Raw genomic sequence first — 13,227 nt, 5'->3', positions numbered from 1 at the left:
TGTCAAAATACCTAACCCCCCACCAGTGGTGGAAAGAGGACTGAATATCATACTCGGGTAAAAGTACCATTACTTGCCCAAAAATGTAGCGCAAGTTGAATAAAACTATTTGTTGTAAATATTACTCAAAATATAAGCAGCCCTTTTAAAAGTACTCAAGACTATTGAGTATTACACTGAGAAAAGTTGACGCATTTACTTTACATGCTGTTTGTGCAGGGATGTGTAAACGTAACATTCTTTAGTGAAATTAGTGATCATCCTATTGTGGCGCGAAGGGGGGGGATAAGGCTTTTTGTTGGTAGCCAGACCAATACAATAACTGGCACACTGCGGCCGAATTAACACAACCTATTGCAATTAGAGCTCGACTACGCCACCCAGTACATTACCTGGGACACAAAACACAGGTTCGTATCTCTGACAATAAGGGAATGAGACGTGGATGTAGAAAAATAGAGTTCCTTTTATTACAGTGCACTTCTCATTGGACTACAAATATTAAAATGACAGGCACATGTGCTTTAAAAAAGGCACTAGAAGGCGGTTACAAAATACAAAAAAAACAAATCCTCATCCAACCGCAGGAGCTGGGGCTTACTAAGTCGGGCAGGCTAGGCACTGGGCCCGAGAATGACCCACAGATTCACACGTGCACACTCTTAGGCCCCGTTTACACTAGTGCGTTTTAGTTTGAAAACGCATAAGTTTTGCTACGGTTACGCCATCCATCCACACTACGCCGGAGTTCTCGAGCGCCGAAAACGGAGCGTTTCGAAAACGCTAGAGAGGCCGTTTTCATTCTAAAACGCTGCTGCTCCGTCTCAGTGTGGATGGGGAAAGACGGAGACATCTGAAAACGGAGGCGGGGCTGCAGACATTCGCCTCTCTGATTGGGGCTTTTCCTCAATATTAAGTAGCCTAACACACAGTTCAGTCCTGAATCTTCTCCGTGTAAGTTCAGACTTCGCAAGTTTGATCAAGGCTGCATCTCTTCTTCTCAGTTTGATATGGAAAACATACCGAGGACACGCGTCAATCTTCACAGGGAACAGTGTACTTTATAACTTCATTCACATCACCTTGGCTACGTTGTTTCACTTTCTCAACAATAAAATGTAAACTTGATATAAGGAACTGCCTATTTTCATTTTAATATTAACAACTAAACAGACAGCAGAAATGTTGAAGCGTCGTGCTGCATGAGCGTCATCTTCACTGTGTGCATATTTATAACAAAACGGAGCCGATAACAACTGCCTCCTTTCAATTTCAGTGAAAATACGAAACATACCCTCTCTTTTGCTGAATATCAGTTTTAATAATCGATAATGGCCATTATAAAAGTATAACATACAATAAGTTTATACATTATAGGAAATAAAGGCAAGCGATCAGTCAATATACAGAATGTACGTGCTTACATTAATCATTAACTTATCTTTGCGCTCAGCCAAAACACGTTACCTGAGAACAAGTAATAGATTCCAATGACCAAAGTCAGGGAATATGTCGTTAGATAAAGACAACTAGATGAATGAAATATCACGTTTAATAAATATAGTGAGATTAGATCCAGCGGGAGATGCTTGATGAGAAGTCCGACTAGCAGAGCTCTCATCTGGGTAGATGGGCTCCAGCGATTGCCAAAGTGTGTGTGTGTGGTCACGTGATGTGCGTTTTCAGCGTTTTGGTGTGGACGGAGAGCAGTTCAGAAACGCTGGGTAAAACGCGAGTGTGGACGCGGATCGTTTTCATTCTAAAACGCCGTTTTAAAACTAAAACGCACTAGTGTAAACGTGGCCTTAGATTCCAAAATCACCACACAGTGAACTTCAATGCACACAAGTGAGCAAAAGACTAATTCATCAAAAGAGCCACGCCACACGGCAGCCTGACTGCCCCGGCAGCCTGACACCCCCAGCTCCTAGGGAGAGAAGAAAACCACAATTAGGAAGGAAATAAAACATTTAAGAAAACACAATATTAAATGGGCTCACAGGGGTATCAAAAACAGACTACTTGAGCAGCTACCAGCCGCCCAGGGGCACGGAGGTGACAGGCCCCGCTAAAAAGAATCCCAAATAGTATGTAGTAAAAAAAGTTAGAGCACAAGGTCACAATATTGGAACAGGACAACGCACCAAAATGCAGGTATAGAAGCAAAACCAAGCAGTCAGTTAGACACTTATTTTAGGTGTTCCCATTTTTGTAAATGTAGAAAAAAAACAAAAATCAAAACATATGCAAAACAACAAAAACACTGATACAAAAGCACCGAAAATAAATAAACGACAAAACAAAAAGCAAAACAAAAAAAGAACAGAAACAAAAGAGAATTAACAGAAACAAAAGAATTAACAAACAAAAGAAACAAAAGAATTAACAGAAACAACAGAAACAAAACGGCAGCATCCAGCAGGTGTCAAGGGCAGGTGAAGACGCTCAATCCACAGTGCAATCGCTACACGAGATGCCAGTCATCCCTCCGGCACGATGACAAAACTTCCACTATTCTCCGACAGGCTTTTATACACCTCTTAACAACCCGCAGTTAGTAATGGGCGTACACCTAGGCTTAATGCAAAACATCTGCTACACTATATTCGTTCGTTCATTCCAACCTTCCTTTCTTCCATTGTTTGTTTGTTCTGTCTTTCTTTATTCAGTTGTTCCTTCCTTCATTCCTCCGTTTGCTTGCTCATTCATTCGTTTGTTCATATTTTTTTCCTTTCTTTATTAGGTCATTCATTCATCCATTGCTTTCTTCCTAAGTTTGTTCAGTCCTTCCTTGAATCTTTTGGTCCTTCATTCATTTGGTTCTTCCTTCCTTCGTTCGGTCCTTCCCACATAGCTTCATTTCTCTCGCCAAATTTGGCCCACACAACCAGCTTTTGTTTGGCCAACATGCTGCAGTAAATTACGGTACATGGTTGGACCAATTCTGACTACTATACAAAGGCCAAACATGGACCATATTCTAGTGAAAGTCTCAACGAAGTTAATAATCCATAACTGGGCCTGAACTGGGCCAGATATGTTGGTGTGTCACAACTGCAATGAATTTTAAGCATTTCGCTTCATGGCCATGCTTTTTTCTCGAAGCAACCTGATTGGTAGAATTTATTCTTTCCCCAAAAATAACATAAATGTATAAGTGGGTGAAGAAAGGTCAAACTTACATGGCCCACATATACATTTTTAACATCTGGGCCAAATACTACATTTGCTATCTGGTGCAAGTCTTGTGTGCTGCTTTAAAGACAGTGCGACCTCTGCAAAACCTGGGCCATGTTTAGCCCACATGCTGTATGTCAGTGCGGGAGGAATGTCTGCTGTACCAACTTTGTCAAATCTGGGCCAGAATTTTTTGCTTTCTGGGTTACTTTCATTATTTGTTCACTCCTTCCTTCATTCAGCCCTTTTTTTCATTCTTCATTTCTTTCACTTAGTGATTTAGGCCTGTTTGGTGTTTCTGGGTCATTGTGTAAAGATTTTGGACATCTTCTTGGTCACTTTAATGCTTCCAAATGGTTTGCTTCATTTATAAAGTGGCCATTTCTTGAGGTTGTTCCATATAATGCAGTATACTTTCTATGTGTGACGATTAAACCGGTCTGATTTTTCTACTTTAGCCAATCACTATAGACAATAAAGAAATAAAGTAGTGACTGCAGGTTGAAGGAAAGTAGTGACGTAAAAGTACCAATACAGCACTGAAAATGTAGTCAAGAGAAAGTAAAAGTACACATTTTAAAAACTAGCAAATTACAATTCCTGAGAAAAACTACTCAATCGCAGTAATTGGAGTATTTGTCATTTGTTACTTTACACCACTGCCCCCACCCCCTCAATTGTGACGTTTTTATAATTTAAACATTTTCTGCAATGAGAAAAAAGTAGCACTAACAAAATGGAGGAAGATTTAAATGCCTCTTTGAACCATTTGTTGTAGAATGTTTTCAGATGCCCAATGGTGAACTCAATTCTTATGGAAAAGCACCATATTTGTCCTCTCATAAATGCAGGAATTTCTTCATTATCTTAGAATAATGTCCACCTTATTTGGCTCAAGAATATATTTACATAAAGTAACTAATCACAACTTCAAACTTATCAAATTATCAGTTAATTTGTTCAATCTTATCTTCCTGAGAACAAAATATTTTTTTCTCTCTTTTTCTTTTATCTGTAATTTTCTACATACTTTGGGTTTAAAAAAAAATCTACAATTGAGAGATTTTACATTTTTGTTTACAGCATGTCCACTGTAGTGGACCGCAGGATCATTTTAGTTCAAAACGACAGCCAAACTCAGACAACAAAACTGTAAAGTATATGGCTGTAAAGAGATATTAATCCAATATTAATGTAACAAAAACAAAACAAAAGCCATTTTTTCCTTTTGTATTGAAATTTCTGAAACTTTTAGTTTAGAGAAACAGAGAGCCGAACTGAAAAAAAAAGTCTCTAATTCTATAATTGTCTGATGGTCAGACTCTAAATCAGAGAGTCTTTCTCAACTATTTTACAAAGAATCCTCTTTGCTTCAGTTCTGCCTCCTACAACATGTAGTCGTCAATTACATTAAGATGGCCATGGTGTCCACTATAGGACTATATATAACACAAACTATATATATAGGACTATATATAACACAAACAGTATCAAAAAAATATGAAACACAAACAAGTTAACAGCTTTGAAAGCTAAATGTATTGGTTCTGACACTTTAATAAACAAATATATATGTAATAATAATAGTAAAAAAAAACATTTTAAAAGCTACATTTTACATACCTCGCTCCTTCCCATAAAATGTGTTTGTTTGTTTGCCGGCCATTTTGGATGCAGTGCAGGAAGTGGTTCCTAGCATGCCAGCCAATCAAATGACATATCACTAGAAAGCCCAGGATGTCCTCTGAACAGTACAACAGAACTTGACTTAGTAGCTCAAAAATTCAAAGAAAATTCATGAAAAAACAATGTAATGTAATATAATGTTTATTTATATAGCGCATTTATTGTGTATGGCCATACACCCAAAGTGCTTCAAAATCATGAGGGTAGGGTGGGGGGGTCTCTCCAAACCACCATTTGTGTGTAGCATCCACCTGGATGATGCGACGGCAGCCACAGGACAACGTCGCCATTGCGCTCAGCACACACCAGCTATTGGTGGAGTGAAGAAACAATGATAGAGCCAATTCGGTGGATGGGGATGATTGGGAGGCCATGACTGTAAGGGCCGATTAAGGAACTTTGATCAGGACACCAGGGTTACATCCCTGCTCTTTACGAAAAGTGCCATGTGATTTAACCACAGAGAGTCAGGACCTCAGTTTAACGTCTCATCCGAAAGACGACGCCCACTGACAGTATAGTGTCCTCTTTACTTTTACCGGGGTATTAGAACTCACACAGACCACAGGTTGAGCGCCCCCTGCTGGCCTCTCTAACACCCCTTCCAATGTCCACTACAGAGGACATAAGTCAATGGGCGGGGATATGAACCAATTAGTAGTTACCCTAGCCCACAGGTGTTCAAAGCCAGTTCCTGGGGGGTTCCAGTTGTGCACAGTTTAGTTCCAACCCTGCTTTAACACACTTAACTGTAGGTTTCAAACAAGCCTGAAGGACTCAATTAGTTTGATCAGGTGTGTTTTATTAGGGTTGAAACTAAATTGTGCAGAGCTGTGGCCCTCCAGGAACTGGCTTTGACACCTGTGTCCAAGTCCAGTGGTCCTCAACTTTTTTATCACCGCGGACAGGTCAACGCTTTGACAATTTTACAGAAGATTTAATCAAAAACTCAATATTAATATCAGTATAATACTGTAAATATTTGAGACCAAAACTAGCAGTACGTGTTTGGTGCCCCGTGTAAGAGCAACCAGAAATCACTCCAACATTAAGGGTGAAAGTTTACAGTTCACAGAGACTGAGTATGTTTATGTGGACACCAATAATCCAATTTTTATGCGATTAAGACATTACTCTGATTAAGAGTCCCCCATGTAAACAGCGATTTTGATTAATTTAATCTGATTAAGTTCAAAATCGAATTTAACAGAAATGGAATTAAGACTTATTTGCATATATGCATATTTTAGTTGCATTATTGAAGTGCACTACAGACATGTAAACACTGCAACTAAACTATTAGTGTCATGTGGGACATCGTTTTCGCCACATTTTGCGACAGGAGAGTCTAAACACACATGACAATGACACTCTTCTTTGCAATTACAGAGTCAGTAAAGGACTACAGGGACCTGCATTGCGAAATGAGGAGTTTTTTGTCCCCATACAGCGTGCTGTATTAAATTCCATTAAAACAACACTCTTCCAGCAGTCCTTACTTCAAACTTGCATACAATATTTTGCTTGTCACAAGGGGTGTGCATGAAATGTTCTTGAATGAAAGTGAAAGTGCCAAACTGCAGTTAAAGTCGACAAGTTAAAGATGAAACACCCGAAATTACATGAAACTACAGAGGAAATTTGGATAGCGTGGTGAAGCAGTGATGTTAATCGAGCTATGTGCTATAACATGTAAAATGGGATCATGAAAGGAACATTCAAATAGCAACTCACTAAGGCAAATAATTTGATCACTGATGTCCATGTAAACGTAGTCAGTGAAGACCACAGGCTGGCGTTATTTAACAGAAGACTTTGTAGACTTTTTACATTCACAATTATATTACAAAAGGTAATATCTAAATTCAGAACATCTTTGACATTGCATTACAGAAGTAAAATGTAATCTAATCTCAATGTATGTCTAACACAAGTTATACTCTAGAATATCTGTTAAAAAGCCACATATTATAGTCGAATAAACAACATTGTTACTGGTAGTACAAAAATTCATCCTAGCAGAATTGGATTAACAATGAATAGACATGAAACCTATTTCTGGCTACTGACGCAATTGCTCCCTCACAGAGAGCTGCTAATGCAGTCCAGTGTCTGATCCCAATGGCACCTGTGTCTCTCCAGCTGTGATGGCATTGGTGAACAGACTCTAGATCTGTGCGCTGACACCAGTACAGACTGTTAGACAGTCCTCAGCTCCAGCTGTCCCTGCATGTCAGACATCTCTGTCTCCACGTTACGAATTAGCAAGCGGATTTGTGTGTGCGTATAGCATCAGTTCAACAAACACAGACACAGATGTGGCAAGCCATTCTAACATTTACTCTGTAAAACATACAAAAAGTTTACAGTATTTCCATGTTACTAAACAGACTATACCTGATGAAAGTTCTGTCACCTACCCAAGTTTTAGGTACAACAAATAATAACTCGACTTCTAGTTGATCATTTGCTATCAGAAGTGACTTATGTGAAAGGCAAAGGCCTCCATATTACGCTTATTTTACCAAAATAAAATATGATCAAGCCTTGATTATTTAACTATTTTATTAAGACAGTAAGGTCTAACTTTGCTTTGACAAAAGTCTTCTCACTTAAAATAAATAATGTACAGTATAGAATAAAAAGTCATGGTGCTGTGGAAAAATAATTAATATTGCGTATGATGCCCATGAGCTTGAACGACTGCATCTATACATCTCTGCAATGACTCAAATAGCTTAGTAATAAAGTCATCTGAAATGGCAAAGAAAGCGTTCTTGCAGGACTCCCAGAGTTCGAGATTCTTTGATTCAGCTTCAATGCCTCCTCCTTCATCTTACCCCAGACATGCTCAACAATTTTCATTTGGTGACTGAGCTGACTCATCTTGGAGCACCTTGCCCTGGGATTGATGACAAGACTTTTGTCAGGTGGTGTAGCTTCAATTGCAAATTCGGTTGATTATTACATAATATAATATGTTTAGCATTTAGACTACAGGTCATTTTGAGCATTTACACTTCTGCATGCTGTCTGTGCTGCTCTGGCAATAAGACCTCTGAAACGCAAGTAGGCAGTTGGTTTTCTATGTTCCACTTTCTTCTTCAGTGTTTGGGGTTTTTGATGCAATTTTGTGTCATGCTACTGTAGCCGTACCATGGGAACTGATGAGCATTCAACAACTTAAGTAATAAATAAAGAACAAAAGCCTCCATCTGAAGCTCCTCCACAGGACATAACATACATCACTAATACCAAGCCAACCAGTCACAGATCTTGTGCTCTGCATTGCCCTTCATCAGATAAATCAAAGTAGTTACTATTTGCTTCAAAATAGATTCATATTTTAGATCATTTTTCATTTGTTGAGTTGCTGTAGCACCCAATTTGAATGTTATCATTTGATTGAATGGGGGCGTTATTAGTGGATGTCAGCTGATAGATATGGGCCAGTTGGAGCCTTCTGCACCTACTAGTGCAGAAGGCTGTTATCATCCATCCACATGATTAATCAGCTATACTAATAGAAAAGACTCCAGATCCAGATCTGTTTGTACATTACTGTGATGGTTGGGTTTAGGGTTGGGAATGGGGTAGACATTAATACATATAATTAATGGGAAATTCATTAATTTATTAATTTTCTTTTTGGCTTAATCCATTTATTAATCTGTGGTCGCCACAGTGGAATGAACCGCCAACTTATCCAGCATATGTTTTACGCAGCGGATGCCCTTCCTGCAACTTATCACTGGAAAACATCCATACACAATAATTCTCACACATACACTACGAACAATTTAGCTTACCCACCTATAGCGCCTGTCTTTTGGACTTGTTGGGGGAAACCGGAGCACCCGGGGAAACTACGTGAACATGGAGAGAACATGCAAACTCCACACAGAAATGCCAACTGACCCAGCAGAGGCTCGAACCCGCGACCTTCTTGCTGTAAGGCGATCGTGTTATCCCCTATAACCCTGTGACGCCCTAATGGGAAATTTTATAAATATTATAAATAATTCTTGTTAACTTCCGGCAGCCGTGTGTGATCTATAGCTGATTAACCATGTGGATGGATGATTACAGCCTTCTGAGCCTACTAGTAAGTGCAGAAGGCCCCTACTGGCCCATATCTATCAGCTGATAACCACTGATAACACCCATTCAATCGAGTGATAACATTCGAATCGGCTGGTTCTAATCAGAAAAGACCAAGCGACTGTTGATATAAAAATGGTAGATAAGGGGTGTTAGACAGCAGACAGAAACAACATTCTGTTTACTGGGTAGAGTACGGCCAATTATTTATAAAACACTATTTTGTAATTATCAGTCACAACTGTTTTTTTTTTTTTTCATTTTATGTTGATAATCAATGGCCAAGGGAAAGTTGATATCATTACAAGTAAAAAAAAAAAAAAAAACTAGTAATATTGTAGTTAATATTACAAAGATGTACTAGTAGGAAATCAGTAAATACTAGGCCATAAAATAATTAAATAATATGAATTAAAAATGTGTATCTTATTAATGGATATCTAATAAATAAGTAGTATAAGTAGCACTATAAATATTATGTGTTTTAATTAGGAAACTAAAAAAGTTAGGAGTAAATCCTACAATTATTGAATGATATTAATCCCTTAATTATGGTATTAATCCTGGTATTAAACCGAACTCAGGCAATCAAAGGAAATAACAGTTTGTTCCAAGTTAAATATAGTAGTTCTGGTGTCCGACAGGGTTGTGTTTATTTATCACTTCTGTTTACTTTATATATTAATATCCACACACACTCAAACACTACAGACAATTTAGCCTACCCAATTCACCTGTACCACATGTCTTTGGACTGTGGGGGAAACCAGAGCACCCAGAGGAAACCCACGCAAATGCAGGGAGAACATGCAAACTCCAAATAGAAAGGCCAACTGAGCCGAGGATCGAACCAGCGACCTTCTTGCTGTGAGGCAACAGCACTACCTTCTGTACCACTGCTTCGCCTGAATAAGTACAATGTTTAAATGAAAAAGGTAGTACCTAAAGAATAAGCACTATAGCTAATGAAATGCTGAGCACTAGCATTAAAGGGCCATGAAACCCCCCATTTCAGCAGTATGTTTTCACACCTCTAGTTTGGAAAAAGTCAGGAAAGTGGGTGTGTCTAGCTCTGTTGGGGTGGGAGTGTCGATGGAAATGGAAAATGGGCAGGGTTTGAATAAAAATGGGAGTTGCCATTTGTGCACGCGCTTTTGACCAAGGAAAAACAAACACAGATGCAGGGGAGAGGGACAGAGTGTTTAATGACGGTGGAATGTTTGATACCGCACTTCGTATAAGAGAAAAAACTTCTGCATTTCTCTGTAACTCAGATGCACTTAGTAGGTCAGAAAGCTGTGTGTGTGTAGACTATCCTGTCACAAAGTGCGGCGAAAAATTCAACATGATGGTCGGCAAAAGTTTGCTTACAGTGCTCACGCGTCTACACACAGAGAGCAGCATTTACAGCGGATCTTTCAATATTGTAGTGATATTAACATACTGTAAACTAAGTAACTTAGAAATCATTTTGACTAAGGTCTGTCTTTTAAAAAGTGAAAGAGTACTGCTGACCATACGAACTATAACTTTGCCATCTGAATGTACAAAGAAAGGGTACTGATTGCACACATTTACCGAATCTGTAGACAGGACAATCAACACATACTGGAGCTGCGTCTTTTTTTAAAGGAGACGAGCAGCAAATCCGGATCTCACCATAGATAAGAAATGCTCTCGTGTAAAAAATGTTCCAAACAAACGCTTTTCAGCCGTGCGTCGCATACACGGATCCACGTGTGAGTTCCAGTACCCCGCTCATAGAGAGAAAGTGAAACAAAACCTTCACATTATGAAAGCAACATTGGGGACCCGTATCTCCAAACAATTCTTATTCTTTTCCCACAACTTTTTGGCAACACGAAGTGTCGTCTCTCTGCCGTCTGAGCACTGTTTCAGGCACAGTCTAAGAAAGCTATCATGCATATTAATGAAGTTGCAGCGCATACATAATGGCGCGCACTGATTGGTCTGGACCAAACCATACTCATAAATTAATGCAACGCACTCAGAGACGTAATACAGGACGCCCTGGTACAGACGTCCAGTCTGTACGTTGGAATACACGCTAAGATCTCATGGCCGTGACGCAGCTTCAAAAATTCGTTTCAAACCGGAAGTACGAAGTTGCTCGAAATAACGCAAAAACAATCAATTTTCACTTTTTCAATGTAATATATGTGTCCTAATAGTGTCTATAGCAGTGTGTGACACATATACGACTGTCAACAGCTCAAAAAATGTTTTGGTGTTTCGTGACCCTTTAACAAAAAAAATAGCTAAAACATAAGCACATGTAAAAATAGATACTAGTTTTTTTAATAATTATTTTAAACAGGCTTGCCATAAAAATGCGCTGTTAGGAGCTCAGAGTTACAAGAACATATTTTTTTTTTCCTTTAGGAAAAGACACATTGAACCAACAGACAAAACAAACCCACTCAGACTGAGGATTAAGCTGCATTTTCTCATGTTTGAGGAGGTCTTGACAGGTAAAAACACACTGAGGAAGATCAGTCATGACTTCTCAGCCGAGCAGATGAGTGTGTGTAACAGCTCGTGTTGTGTTTGTGTGTGTGTTCTCCTCCCTTGAGCCAATCCTCTTTCACACCTCAGCTCTAAAATGCACAGGCCGGGGCACCAAGCAAACCGTGAGTGTTGACAATGGCAGACAAGCTTACAGCCATGTTTTTCACTGCCTAGCAAGAACATTTTTTATACAACCATGGTGGAATCAAAACATTGGAGAACGACTGCTTTAAAGTCAAAACTAAATCACAATAAACCAATTTTATATTTTAATTTACACCCACCGGCCACTTTATTAGGTACACCTGTTTAGCTGCTCTTTAACGCAAATTTCTAATCAGCCAATCACATGGCAGGAATTTAAGACGATCTACTGCAGTTCAAACTGAACATCAAAATAGGGAAGACAGGTGATATAAGTGACACTGAATGTGGCATAGTTGTTGGTGCCAGACGAGCTGGTCTGAGTAATTGAGTATCTGCTGGAATTTTCATACACAACCATCTCTGGGGTTTACAGAGAATGATTTAAAAAAGAGAAAATATCCAGTGAGCGGAAGTTCTGTGGGCGCAAATGCCTTGTTGATGCCAGAAGTTAAAGGAGAATGGCCAGACTGAACGCACAACATGTTAAACCTTGAGGCAGATGGGCTACAGCAGCAATAGACCACACCGGGTTCCATTCCTGTCAGCTAAGAACAGGAAACTGAGAATACAATTCGCACAGGCTCACCAAATTAGACAATAGAAGACTGGAGAAACATTACCTGGTATGATGAGTCTCGATTTCTGCTGTAACATTCGTATGGAGTCATAACTACGTGCCAATAACAAGAAAGCATAGATCCATCCTGCCTTGTATCAATGGTTCAGGCTGCTGGTGCTGGTGTAATAGTGTGAGGGATATTTTCTTGGCACACTTTGGGCCCATTAGAACCAATTGAGCATTGTGTCAATGCCACAGCCTACCTGAGTATTGTTGCTGACCTTGTCCATCCCTTTATGACCACAGTGTACTCATCTTCTGATGGCTTCTTCCAGCAGGACAACACTCCGTGTCATAAAACACAAATCATCTCAGGTTGGTTTCTTGAACATGACAATGAGTTCACTGTACTCAAATGGCCTCCACAGTCACCAGATCTCAATCCAATAGAGCACCTTTGGGATGTGGTGGAATGGGAGATTCGCATCATGGATGTGCAGCTGACTAATCTGCAGAAACTGCATGATGCTATCATGTCAATATGGACCAAAACTTCTGAGAAATATTTGCAGTACCTTGAAAAATCTGTGCTACAGAGGACTAAGGCAGTCCTGAGAGCAAAAGTGGGTCTAACCCGGTACTAGTAAAGTGTACCTAATAAAGTGGAATCTGTTTAATCTCTGTTTAATCAAGATCCCTTATGAACTTTCCAAGCTGCTATTCGATTAGTTTACCTGGAATAATTTTTTGGGTATTACCGCCATGGTTATTTTCCACAAGAGTAGCCATTAAACAGTTTTACATATAGTGACTGAAATGAAAAAAAAAAAAAAACAAAAACAGATGCCTTGTACAATACCTTGAGAGCAGGTCTTAGAAATAGACAAGTATGACCAAAGCTAAAAAAAAAAAAAAAAAGGTAAAATTTACATATTTTTAAATAGGATGCAGGGCTTTTACAAATGACCTATACATCAGAGTAAGGATTCATAATGCCTGATTAGCAGCCATTAGTATTCCGTTGTTAA

At 39.2% G+C, this 13,227-nt stretch overlaps 1 protein-coding gene and 1 long non-coding RNA gene across 2 annotated transcripts in view; both read right to left on the bottom strand.

Moving 5' to 3' along the window:
• LOC137487733 (uncharacterized) overlaps positions 1–13,227 on the bottom strand; it is a 753,637-nt gene that overhangs the window by 205,410 nt on the left and 535,000 nt on the right. The gene's annotated exons all lie outside the window — the stretch shown is intronic.
• The window catches only part of dusp14 (dual specificity phosphatase 14), a 52,861-nt gene that overhangs the window by 30,435 nt on the left and 9,199 nt on the right, over positions 1–13,227 (bottom strand). The window lies entirely within an intron of this gene.

Source organism: Danio rerio, chromosome 15, assembly GCF_052040795.2.
Source record: "Danio rerio strain M-AB ecotype USA chromosome 15, GRCz13ab, whole genome shotgun sequence".
Lineage (NCBI taxonomy): Eukaryota > Metazoa > Chordata > Actinopteri > Cypriniformes > Danionidae > Danio > Danio rerio.
Note: the sequence above shows the minus strand (reverse complement) of the source record. Positions and strands in the feature narration are given on the sequence as shown.